We start from the raw sequence: 12277 nt of genomic DNA on the forward strand, positions 1-12277 counted from the left end.
CATGATATAAATAGGTAATAAATATCTCTTCCTCAGGGAACTCAGTGAGAATGTTGAGGGTGGAGGATGTAAGTTGGTAATGTATATCATTAAAGTCCATACCTATGTAGCGACGTACTACATCCATTACAAATTCCCGAACATCGTCCATCGTAACACTGTTTAAATTACAATCGCAAACACTCTCCGCGTAAACACTGGTGGAAGCCATGATGATGAGAGCGTGGTTAGAAGCAGACTACCACGTTAGCGGAGCGATGCTGTGAGGCCCCAGAACTCGCTCGAAATAACCTGCACAACACATTCCAAAAACATGACGTAGCCTATGGTTGACGGCACAAACACCCTGAGTGGCTCTGCGTGTTTCCTCCTGCCCGAACACGCGCTGCTGTGAAAGCCTCTTCCCGAGCACAGACGTCACTCCCGCAGCAGACAAAACAGGCGTATGCTACAGGAGCTAGAACAATTGAATAGCCAAATATATATTTAGACTACCCAACTTCATAAATGACATGAGATAATTCCTGTGCGATAATCATACTTTAAATGTTGTAATGTATGTATAAACAATAATCATGACTAAGTACTTGAAAAAAAATGTAAGTGAGGTTTTATTCACCTTTAGCGCTTCTCGATTTCTGTATCTGCTACCCACGAATTAAATTGAGACGGGAAACCCCACCATTTCACAAAAGACCGACCATTTCTTCGTTTGAGAACTTTCTCCACCAAATATGTGTCCGGATACATCGTAGACTGGATCTCTTCAGCATAGAAGCCACCACGAATAGGCTTGTGGTCCAAGTCTTCGAGGTAGTAGGTCCTGGGTTCCGATTCACGAACGTGTGTCACACGGAAAAGTTCAGAACTCCAATTCGCCGTGAAACCTTTCTCAAAGACACCTTTCTGCTTGGAGATTCTCACAATGTCACCAACATTAGCTTTATGCTTGCGTGTATCTTTCTTCTTCGTGTTGGTGAATACAGCCCCAAGTAGACGATCATCCTTTACATCTTTAGGCTTCATTTTCGTGGTAGAATGCACTGTGGAATTATATTCACTTATAAGTTTCGACAAAAGATCCAACCAAAAACAACTCAAAGTCCTTTACAAACATAATATTTATTACTCAATTTCTATCCTACTACAGAATCACTTGCGAAAGCCAGCAATCTTATAAACATTTAGCCCTGCATAGACGTGCAACAACTACTTCTTAGCTCCAAATGGCTCCAAATGCTCCAAACGGCCTTCAAATGCTCCAACAGCTCCAAAAAAAGGCTCCAAATGCTTGACAGCTCCAAATGGCTCCAAATGCTCCAAACGGCTCCAAATGCTCCAAATGCCTCCAAATGGCTCCAAATGCTCCAAACGCTCCAAATGTCTCCAAAAGGCTCCAAATGCTTCAAAAGACTCCAAATGCTCCAACAGCTCCAAAAAAAGGCTCCAAATGCTTAACACAGCTCCAAATGGCTCCAAATGCTCCAAATGGCTCCAACAGCTCCAAAAGGCTCCAAATGCTTCAAAAGGCTCCAATTGTTCCAAGAGCTCCATCTTCAATTGGTTCCAACTGATTTTAATTACTTTTCTTATCGAACTTGGCATGATTACTAACATGTCTTTATTAGTATACATTTTGACTGGCAGTGGTAACGTATTTTGCACCTTTAAGTTATAAGTTTTATTTAGAAATCATATTTCGATAAATGGTAGATACCATTTGGAAAGAAAATATATTAATTTATCTTTAAGTTTATACACATACATTTAATTTAAGCCATTATTGTATGTAGCCAGCTTCCCTCAGTTCTTTTGAGTATGAAGGATATTTCTTTAATGTTCGAATAGTTTCCTGCACAAAGCGATCCATGTAGTAGTCGTAGCCTGTCAACCAATATGTTAGGATCTCCCCATGAGGTATAATCAAACTCTTCTGCTGCGTTCATCATCCTTGCATGTTTATAATAAATATTATCTCTGGTGTCTATCGTTTTAACACCAACCTCAAGGTCACTTTCGTCATCGTGCCAGAAATTATCACAAGCTTGATCAGGATAATTTATTTTATTACGACGTTTCCATCGTTTTGGTCTCAAACCACCATCACAGTCTTCACTCTTGCATGCTTTTGGTGCTTCAGCACAATACTCAATCATGTCAGCCTTAGATGTGTCAGCACAGTCTTCGTTCACGCCAGCTTCTGATGTGTCACCACAGTCTTCAATCATGTCAGCACCACAAACTTGATCAGGATAATTTATTTTATTACGTCGTTTCCATCGTTTTGGTCTCAGACCGCCATCACAGTCTTCGATCTTACCTGCTTTAGGTGCTTCAGTACAGTACTCAATCATGTCAGCCTCAGATGTGTCACCACATTCTTCAATCATGCACGCTTCAGATGATTCATCAAAGTCTTCGACCTTGTAAGCTTCAGATGGTTCTCCATCTTTCTCATTTTCATGGAGACGACTAGATATTGGAGTAAATATATTTTCATTTCTAATGTGGTTACAACTACCTTCGTTTGTTTTAAATTTTAAATTATTATCTTCATCTAGATCAGTAATTTTAGCATTAGCTTTTTCGCCTTCGTTCCTCTTCCGCGATGTTGTAGCCCAGTCTTCGTTATCTTTATTCATCTTAATTGTACAGGTCTTGTAATGTCTATCCAAGTAATATCTTCTACCAAAGGATTTCTGACACTGACTGCAATGAAACGGTTTTTGACAAGGACCCAAATTACACTCGCTTCTCTCATGTCGTTTAGCATTCTTTCTCAAGGTAAACACCTTGCTACAGTATCTACAGTGATGACGTTTCGATACAGCGTCAGATCCTAAATCGGAATTCATATTAGTTACCGAGACTAATGCCAGATGCAAACTAAGAGTTTTAAATTAGATATATTACTTAAATAGAATTTTTTTAATTATTTCATCAGCGAGAATTAATTTATCTCATTCAAAGGTACTTGTTGCAAGTAGTTCTGCTTTTCAACAACAGATGTCGACACGTATTGCTTGCAGGTAAATATTATTTCTTTCTTTCATGCGGGATGCAGGATTCTCACTAACGATCGCAATAGAGGGATGGCATCGCTATACTCCAAGGAGAAGGTAGTTTGTTCTTCCAGTTAGTGTTTCTCAGGGTATATATTATTATTTGACTGAATAATGATTTTTTTTTAAATTCCACCTAATAAAAATAAAATAGAAGCACTCAGAGTAAACCATCAGGGATGATGTCGGTTATAAACATCATAAATTACCAATTTTTTTTTTAAAAAAGTCCAAATTTAATCCTACTTAAGCAACATGAGAGTTCTAGCACAAGCCCGCTTGTGAACTCTTTGCTTAAGCAACATGAGAGTTCTAGCACAAGCGGGCTTGTGAACTCTTTGCTTAAGCAACACGAGAGTTCTAGCACAAGCGGGCTTGTGAACTCTTTGCTTAAGCAACACGAGAGTTCTAGCACAAGCGGGCTTGTGAACTCTTTGCTTAAGCAACATGAGAGTTCTAGCACAAGCGGGCTTGTGAACTCTTTGCTTAAGCAACATGAGAGTTCTAGCACAAGCGGGCTTGTGAACTCTTTGCTTAAGCAACACGAGAGTTCTAGCACATGCGGGCTTGTGAACTCTTTGCTTAAGCAACACGAGAGTTCTAGCACAAGCGGGCTTGTGAACTCTTTGCTTAAGTAGGATTAAATTTGGACTTTTTTTAAAAAAAATTGGTAATTTATGATGTTTATAAACGACATCATCCCTGATGGTTTACTCTGAGTGCTTCTATTTTATTTTTATTAGGTGGAATTTAAAAAAAAATCATTATTCAGTCAAATAATAATATATACCCTGAGAAACACTAACTGGAAGAACAAACTACCTTCTCCTTGGAGTATAGCGATGCCATCCCTCTATTGCGATCGTTAGTGAGAATCCTGCATCCCGCATGAAAGAAAGAAATAATATTTACCTGCAAGCAATACGTGTCGACATCTGTTGTTGAAAAGCAGAACTACTTGCAACAAGTACCTTTGAATGAGATAAATTAATTCTCGCTGATGAAATAATTAAAAAAATTCTATTTAAGTAATATATCTAATTTAAAACTCTTAGTTTGCATCTGGCATTAGTCTCGGTAACTAATATGAATTCCGATTTAGGATCTGACGCTGTATCGAAACGTCATCACTGTAGATACTGTAGCAAGGTGTTTACCTTGAGAAAGAATGCTAAACGACATGAGAGAAGCGAGTGTAATTTGGGTCCTTGTCAAAAACCGTTTCATTGCAGTCAGTGTCAGAAATCCTTTGGTAGAAGATATTACTTGGATAGACATTACAAGACCTGTACAATTAAGATGAATAAAGATAACGAAGACTGGGCTACAACATCGCGGAAGAGGAACAAAGGCGAAAAAGCTAATGCTAAAATTACTGATCTAGATGAAGATAATAATTTAAAATTTAAAACAAACGAAGGTAGTTGTAACCACATTAGAAATGAAAATATATTTACTCCAATATCTAGTCGTCTCCATGAAAATGAGAAAGATGGAGAACCATCTGAAGCTTACAAGGTCGAAGACTTTGATGAATCATCTGAAGCGTGCATGATTGAAGAATGTGGTGACACATCTGAGGCTGACATGATTGAGTACTGTACTGAAGCACCTAAAGCAGGTAAGATCGAAGACTGTGATGGCGGTCTGAGACCAAAACGATGGAAACGACGTAATAAAATAAATTATCCTGATCAAGTTTGTGGTGCTGACATGATTGAAGACTGTGGTGACACATCAGAAGCTGGCGTGAACGAAGACTGTGCTGACACATCTAAGGCTGACATGATTGAGTATTGTGCTGAAGCACCAAAAGCATGCAAGAGTGAAGACTGTGATGGTGGTTTGAGACCAAAACGATGGAAACGTCGTAATAAAATAAATTATCCTGATCAAGCTTGAGATAATTTCTGGCACGATGACGAAAGTGACCTTGAGGTTGGTGTTAAAACGATAGACACCAGAGATAATATTTATTATAAACATGCAAGGATGATGAACGCAGCAGAAGAGTTTGATTATACCTCATGGGGAGATCCTAACATATTGGTTGACAGGCTACGACTACTACATGGATCGCTTTGTGCAGGAAACTATTCGAACATTAAAGAAATATCCTTCATACTCAAAGAACTGAGGGAAGCTGGCTACATACAATAATGGCTTAAATTAAATGTATGTGTATAAACTTAAAGATAAATTAATATATTTTCTTTCCAAATGGTATCTACCATTTATCGAAATATGATTTCTAAATAAAACTTATAACTTAAAGGTGCAAAATACGTTACCACTGCCAGTCAAAATGTATACTAATAAAGACATGTTAGTAATCATGCCAAGTTCGATAAGAAAAGTAATTGGAATCAGTTGGAACCAATTGAAGATGGAGCTCTTGGAACAATTGGAGCCTTTTGAAGCATTTGGAGCCTTTTGGAGCTGTTGGAGCCATTTGGAGCATTTGGAGCCATTTGGAGCATTTGGAGCTGTCAAGCATTTGGAGCCTTTTGGAGCTGTTGGAGCCATTTGGAGCATTTGGAGCCATTTGGAGCTGTGTTAAGCATTTGGAGCCTTTTTTTGGAGCTGTTGGAGCATTTGGAGTCTTTTGAAGCATTTGGAGCCTTTTGGAGACGTTTGGAGCATTTGGAGGCATTTGGAGCATTTGGAGCCGTTTGGAGCATTTGGAGCCATTTGGAGCTGTCAAGCATTTGGAGCCTTTTTTTGGATCTGTTGGAGCATTTGAAGGCCGTTTGGAGCATTTGGAGCCATTTGGAGCTAAGAAGTAGTTGTTGCACGTCTATGCAGGGCTAAATGTTTATAAGATTGCTGGCTTTCGCAAGTGATTCTGTAGTAGGATAGAAATTGAGTAATAAATATTATGTTTGTAAAAGACTTTGAGTTGTTTTTGGTTGGATCTTTTGTCGAAACTTATAAGTGAATATAATTCCACAGTGCATTCTACCACGAAAATGAAGCCTAAAGATGTAAAGGATGATCGTCTACTTGGGGCTGTATTCACCAACACGAAGAAGAAAGATACACGCAAGCATAAAGCTAATGTTGGTGACATTGTGAGAATCTCCAAGCAGAAAGGTGTCTTTGAGAAAGGTTTCACGGCGAATTGGAGTTCTGAACTTTTCCGTGTGACACACGTTCGTGAATCGGAACCCAGGACCTACTACCTCGAAGACTTGGACCACAAGCCTATTCGTGGTGGCTTCTATGCTGAAGAGATCCAGTCTACGATGTATCCGGACACATATTTGGTGGAGAAAGTTCTCAAACGAAGAAATGGTCGGTCTTTTGTGAAATGGTGGGGTTTCCCGTCTCAATTTAATTCGTGGGTAGCAGATACAGAAATCGAGAAGCGCTAAAGGTGAATAAAACCTCACTTACATTTTTTTTCAAGTACTTAGTCATGATTATTGTTTATACATACATTACAACATTTAAAGTATGATTATCGCACAGGAATTATCTCATGTCATTTATGAAGTTGGGTAGTCTAAATATATATTTGGCTATTCAATTGTTCTAGCTCCTGTAGCATACGCCTGTTTTGTCTGCTGCGGGAGTGACGTCTGTGCTCGGGAAGAGGCTTTCACAGCAGCGCGTGTTCGGGCAGGAGGAAACACGCAGAGCCACTCAGGGTGTTTGTGCCGTCAACCATAGGCTACGTCATGTTTTTGGAATGTGTTGTGCAGGTTATTTCGAGCGAGTTCTGGGGCCTCACAGCATCGCTCCGCTAACGTGGTAGTCTGCTTCTAACCACGCTCTCATCATCATGGCTTCCACCAGTGTTTACGCGGAGAGTGTTTGCGATTGTAATTTAAACAGTGTTACGATGGACGATGTTCGGGAATTTGTAATGGATGTAGTACGTCGCTACATAGGTATGGACTTTAATGATATACATTACCAACTTACATCCTCCACCCTCAACATTCTCACTGAGTTCCCTGAGGAAGAGATATTTATTACCTATTTATATCATGCTGTTATGACCTGCATCGAGGCCGCAAAGGAAGCGCAAGAGGTGAACGAAGATGTGGATGAAGGAACGGATAGTGGCTTGGGGGATAGTGATGAAGACGAATTGTAAATTTGTGTGTACTACGACACCAAAGGTTGTTACAACCAGTCTGACATTCAGCATCCTAGAGACAACATCAGCACTGCAGCCTTGCAGTCATACCTGTAGAACTAGCATCAGCCTTGCAGAGCTAGCACAGCTTCACACATCAGTTATCGTGAGTACTGGCAAAAAAAATGTCATTATTTCTCTGCAACATTCAGTGCCTCACATCACAAAAGGGGTATGTGGTTAAGCAACTTGCAGCAATGTTCATCGAGGACGGTGATGTATTGAGGACCTATGAATACATATTCAAACCACCATGTGACTGGTCCGAACTAGACAGGCTGTCGCAAAGCGAGAATCGTAAACTGACTTATGAAGTGCATGGACTCTCGTGGAACGAAGGTGAAGTGAGCTTTGACCAAATCTCATCAGTGTTATGTGACATCGTCAACCCTGAAGAAGGAGATGTAGTATACGTCCTAGGAGACAAACAGAAAAGTATCTTTAGTGAACTGTGCAGTGCCAACATTGTTGATTTACATAATGAAAGAAACTGTCCTAGCTTCAACAAACTTTTAAAGACTTATGGAAACCGCCTGGATAAATGTATAAAACTGTATGGCAAATTCCATTGCGCCCATTGTAATGTTCAGCTACTTAAATTCTGGCTATTCGACCACCCATACTACTATGTATAATTGGGTCTCGAGTTAATGTTGCCTTTGTCACTATGATGTGTAGTGTGTGAATATTAAGTGATTTTATTACTCGTTATTTACTTCTTTTAAATCATCGATTGTTCTTACCCCTTGCTGTTTGTAATAAGATTTAAATAAATATGTGTTTAACATTTACGTTGTTTGCTTTAATATCAAAACATTTAATTGCCGATATTATTGAATTGTAACTATAAGTTATTAGTCTCCTCAGCTAGAGTGATTGCTTTAATACATAAATTCTAACACTACCTTCGAGATGTCTTCCGCCACTACGAGAAGAAGAGAGAGTCTCTACACAACACCAATATTTTATAAATACTCTATCATATTTAATAAACATACATTATTAATTAATAATAATATGGCTACAGGTTCCAAACTTATCTCGACTGGTTACACATTGCATAACACTTGGCGCCATCCGGCAGTAACTTTAAGAATTAAAGATGGCGACGGTGGCGCACTCCGGCAGTAACTTTAAGAATTAAAGATGGCGACGGTGGCACACTCTGGTAGCAACACTAGGAACTAAAGATGGCGATGGTGGCGTCATCTGGTATCGATTGTATGAACTAAAATATGGTGACGGTGGCGCCATCTACCAGCCAACTTGAGAACCAAGATGGCGGCGCTTCTGGCAACTAATTTTTGAATTTGGCGCGCGATACTAGCGACATCTACCAGCCAACTTGAGAACCAAGATGGCGGCGCCTCTGGCAACTAATTTTTGAATTTGGCGCGCGATACTAGCGACATCTACCAGCCAACTTGAGAACCAAGATGGCGGCATGCGACACCTGCCAGCCAACTTGAGAACCAAGATGGCGGCGCCTCTGGCAACTAATTTTTGAATTTGGCGCCATCTGGTAGTCTGTGCTGGAATTAAAGATGGCGATGGTATAATAATAATTTGAATTTCATGCATTTGGGAAGGCAAAGACACCCTCCCCCCTTTTATCATAAAACTTGACGTCAGTACGTGGCATATATAGATTATTTATTCCACCATATCCCAATTGGTCTCATTGTCTAGTGGTCAAGGTGTCCGCCTCGTAACCACGACATCCTGGACGTTTTCACGTCCCATGGATCGAATCCCAGCCTCGGCACTGAAATTATTTTAGTTAAAGAAAAAAAAATAAAATAATCCCTGCTGCTATCTGGTGGCGACCAACAGAACTATATGACGTCGCAAGATGGCTGCCTCCAGCAGACGAAACAAGATGGCGGCCACCAGCAGACGAAAACAAGATGGCGGCCACCAGCAGACGAAAACAAGATGGCGGTTGATGTTTACATCGAATTTCAAAGTTCGAAAAAAAAATTCAAATCCAAGATGGCGTCCATGACACAAAGTGCAACGGTGACGTCACGATTCGAAGTTGGTGGAAATTTCTAGAAATACAAAATGGCGGATGGATTAGCATGGATTGGCATACAGATTAGCATGGATTAGCATACAGATTAGCATAGATTAGCATACGGATTAGCATAGATTGGCATAGATTAGCATAGATTGGCATAGATTGGCATAGATTAGCGTAGATTGGCATAGATTAGCATAGATTAGCAAGGTCAAAGGTCAAAGGTCAAGATGACGTCATCCAAGATGGCCGCCGATGACGTCATCCAAGATGGCGGGCTCCTGGCTCCTCCGCCTGTGCTTGAACCCCCTATTTCCAACTACTTATTATGTGTAACAAACAAAAGTGCAAAAAGTGACTAAATGATATCAAATATGGAATTTGGAACATAATGTAGGGGATGTCTCATATTAGGAACACGTTTTTGTTTTCATAAAATTTCGCATTTTTTTTAAATTTCTTAGTTTAATTACTTTCTGTTTTAATACAAGTGCTCAATCCTGTTTTGAAGTAAAAGTGCATTACATAATATATCATTTGAGATAAATAAATCTTCCAATAGTGGTTTTAATAACAAAATATTAATATTTTTAAAAAGGGGTCTCATTTTTGGTACACGTGCCCTATAATCGAGATATAAATTGTCCACTTTGGTGTATTGGACTGACAATGTTAATGAATGTTGCTGTGACAGGTTACTAGGATAATAAAAGGTTCAGCGCGGGGACTTGTGCTTCTTACCGCTAAAACATTATATAAATATATGACGAAACACGATCTTACGGGAAAAGCCCTCATACGATAGCAATTACAAGAAAACGAACAATGCGAGACGGAGCCGTAGCACCTGCGGGCAACGTGTGTTAGTTTCTACCCCTTCGCGAGCTCCTGGACTAGTGCGGCGGGCTGCGACTGGTCTGGACACGTGCGAGCTGTTGCCAAGCACAAGTTGTCTGAGCAGGCGTGAGACTGGCTATGTTCCGGTTTCATTCACAGCAATCACAGTTATTTGGGGCGTCTGTTTTTTATACTGGGCTTATAATCATAACAATGTTTTGTGTTCGATGCCTTGGAGAAGCCTGTACTAATAAGCATATACTTCCCTCTATTTTCCTTGAGCATATTCCAAAATTTGATCTGATGCGAGGAGCACATGTCGCCGGATCTATTAATATCCGCTGTATTGGTATTTCTTGATTTGAATTATGCGAGTAGCCTTGGAATTCGATTGACGCACATAAAACTAATTGCTTAATTTTTTCTGAACTTATAAAACTTTAAAATTAGTTTTAGTATTGCTGTGGCGGTTATAATTTGCACGTTTATACATACACTAATTATTTTCTCATTTTAATGAATATCTTACTAATCTTTTAATTTAATCCAAAAAAAATAATTTATTATTTAAGATTTTTTTTGTTTTATACTTATAATTTAATAATTGCTGCATCACTTTCAACGAGAAGTCCTTTAAAGGTGATCTTATAGGTAAATACAGTTCCATATACTCAACCTAGGTTGTTTGGGCTCGTAAGATGTGGCTTCCACCTTTTTTTTCTCATAAATACAATCCCCTAATATTTGCTCATTTTTCGTCCAAATGTTTTGACTTTTTTTTTTTTAGGTACTATCGATATTGTTTATAATAATATAATTTATCCTGTTGCAGCTATTTTTCACAAATAACAAGTAAACTTAAACGGCAGACATACTGGTATGGAAAGATACCACACTTAGCTGCGTAGTGCGTTTTACAGCTTTGTTGCAAAAAGAATTCTTACCTGGACAAGGATAGACAAGGAAATACATATTCATATTACGTTTATGTTACACGAAACTGCCCAGGTTACTTGACGGCCATATCATATTGTACTGACTGGATTCAAATATTAGGTATTAAAATAATTTTACTATTGCATTCATTCGCTCTGCATGTATGACAACACTCGGGGAAACTTATATAGTGTATGGATACATGTGTGCATACGACAGCCTATTTTAGTCTGGTTGAATGTTACTACATGTATACTTATTAAAGAAAACATATGGAATATTTTCTTTATTTTTTTTGTACTATTTTTGGCTCTGATTCTAAACCGCCTTTTTAGCCACGTCACTGCCTATTTAGTCTGTTCCTGTTATGTCGGATTGCATGTGGTGTCAGTGGGGAATGTAAAAGCATTTCTCGGGTCCAGTGACCTCTAAGACAGACTCCATAGTCCTCCGAATACTCGTGCAAGTATCACCATTGAATATCACCTGCCCATCGGCAGCTGACTTGTGAGACCTTTCAGCTGTAGCCCGTCATTCGATACTTGCCTGGTTGAGGATTGATCACTAGCACAGTATCCTTAAGATATTCTATGACTCAGTTGAAGTAGCACAAACGTGTTTTTTACACAGTCTAGCGCGAATTTTATCTGCGAATTGTTAGTCTCCATTTGTTGTGAGTTTTGTCATGTGTTGTTGATAACATGACGCATTATGTTTGATAGTAAAACATTAGGTCATCACTGAGTGTGAAATTTTAAGCGTTTAATTTCCAGATATTAAATAATTTTTGTTGGCATATTTTACATTTTATCATGAATGTGATTATATTGTGGAATATTATATAAATTGGTGCTAGTACATATATATGTAAATGAGCATTCAATTAGTTAATTTAGGTTGTCAGGCCAAAATAACTTCTTGACGCGCTTTGCTATAAAACAGATACGGGTTTGTTTCCTCAGCAGCGTCATGCCAGTCCTCTTCCCCCCCCCCCCCCCCCAAACTCCACCTTTTAAATGTCTAACTGCCATGAGCCAATCATTCCGCTAGTATTCCGTTCTCATCTCTTCACCCTGAATAGTCTGTTTCACCTGCCATGTCGAGTTATTACTCTTTCTACAGATGTTTCATTGTGTAAATTGTAAATATTAACAATTTATTTCTGTTGTTAATTTGTGCATCAGATTATTCCACACATGATATGGTATTGTTAAAAAAAATGCCGGGCAAATATTGATAATTGGCTGGCTTATATATGCCGTAGCCATTCTCTACCAC

At 39.1% G+C, this 12277-nt stretch overlaps 1 protein-coding gene across 1 annotated transcript in view; it reads left to right on the plus strand.

The window, feature by feature from the left end:
- The window catches only part of LOC134542079 (probable E3 ubiquitin-protein ligase RNF144A), a 272730-nt gene that overhangs the window by 191608 nt on the left and 68845 nt on the right, over positions 1-12277 (plus strand). The gene's annotated exons all lie outside the window — the stretch shown is intronic.

Source organism: Bacillus rossius, chromosome 1, assembly GCF_032445375.1.
Source record: "Bacillus rossius redtenbacheri isolate Brsri chromosome 1, Brsri_v3, whole genome shotgun sequence".
In the NCBI taxonomy this organism is placed as follows: domain Eukaryota; kingdom Metazoa; phylum Arthropoda; class Insecta; order Phasmatodea; family Bacillidae; genus Bacillus; species Bacillus rossius.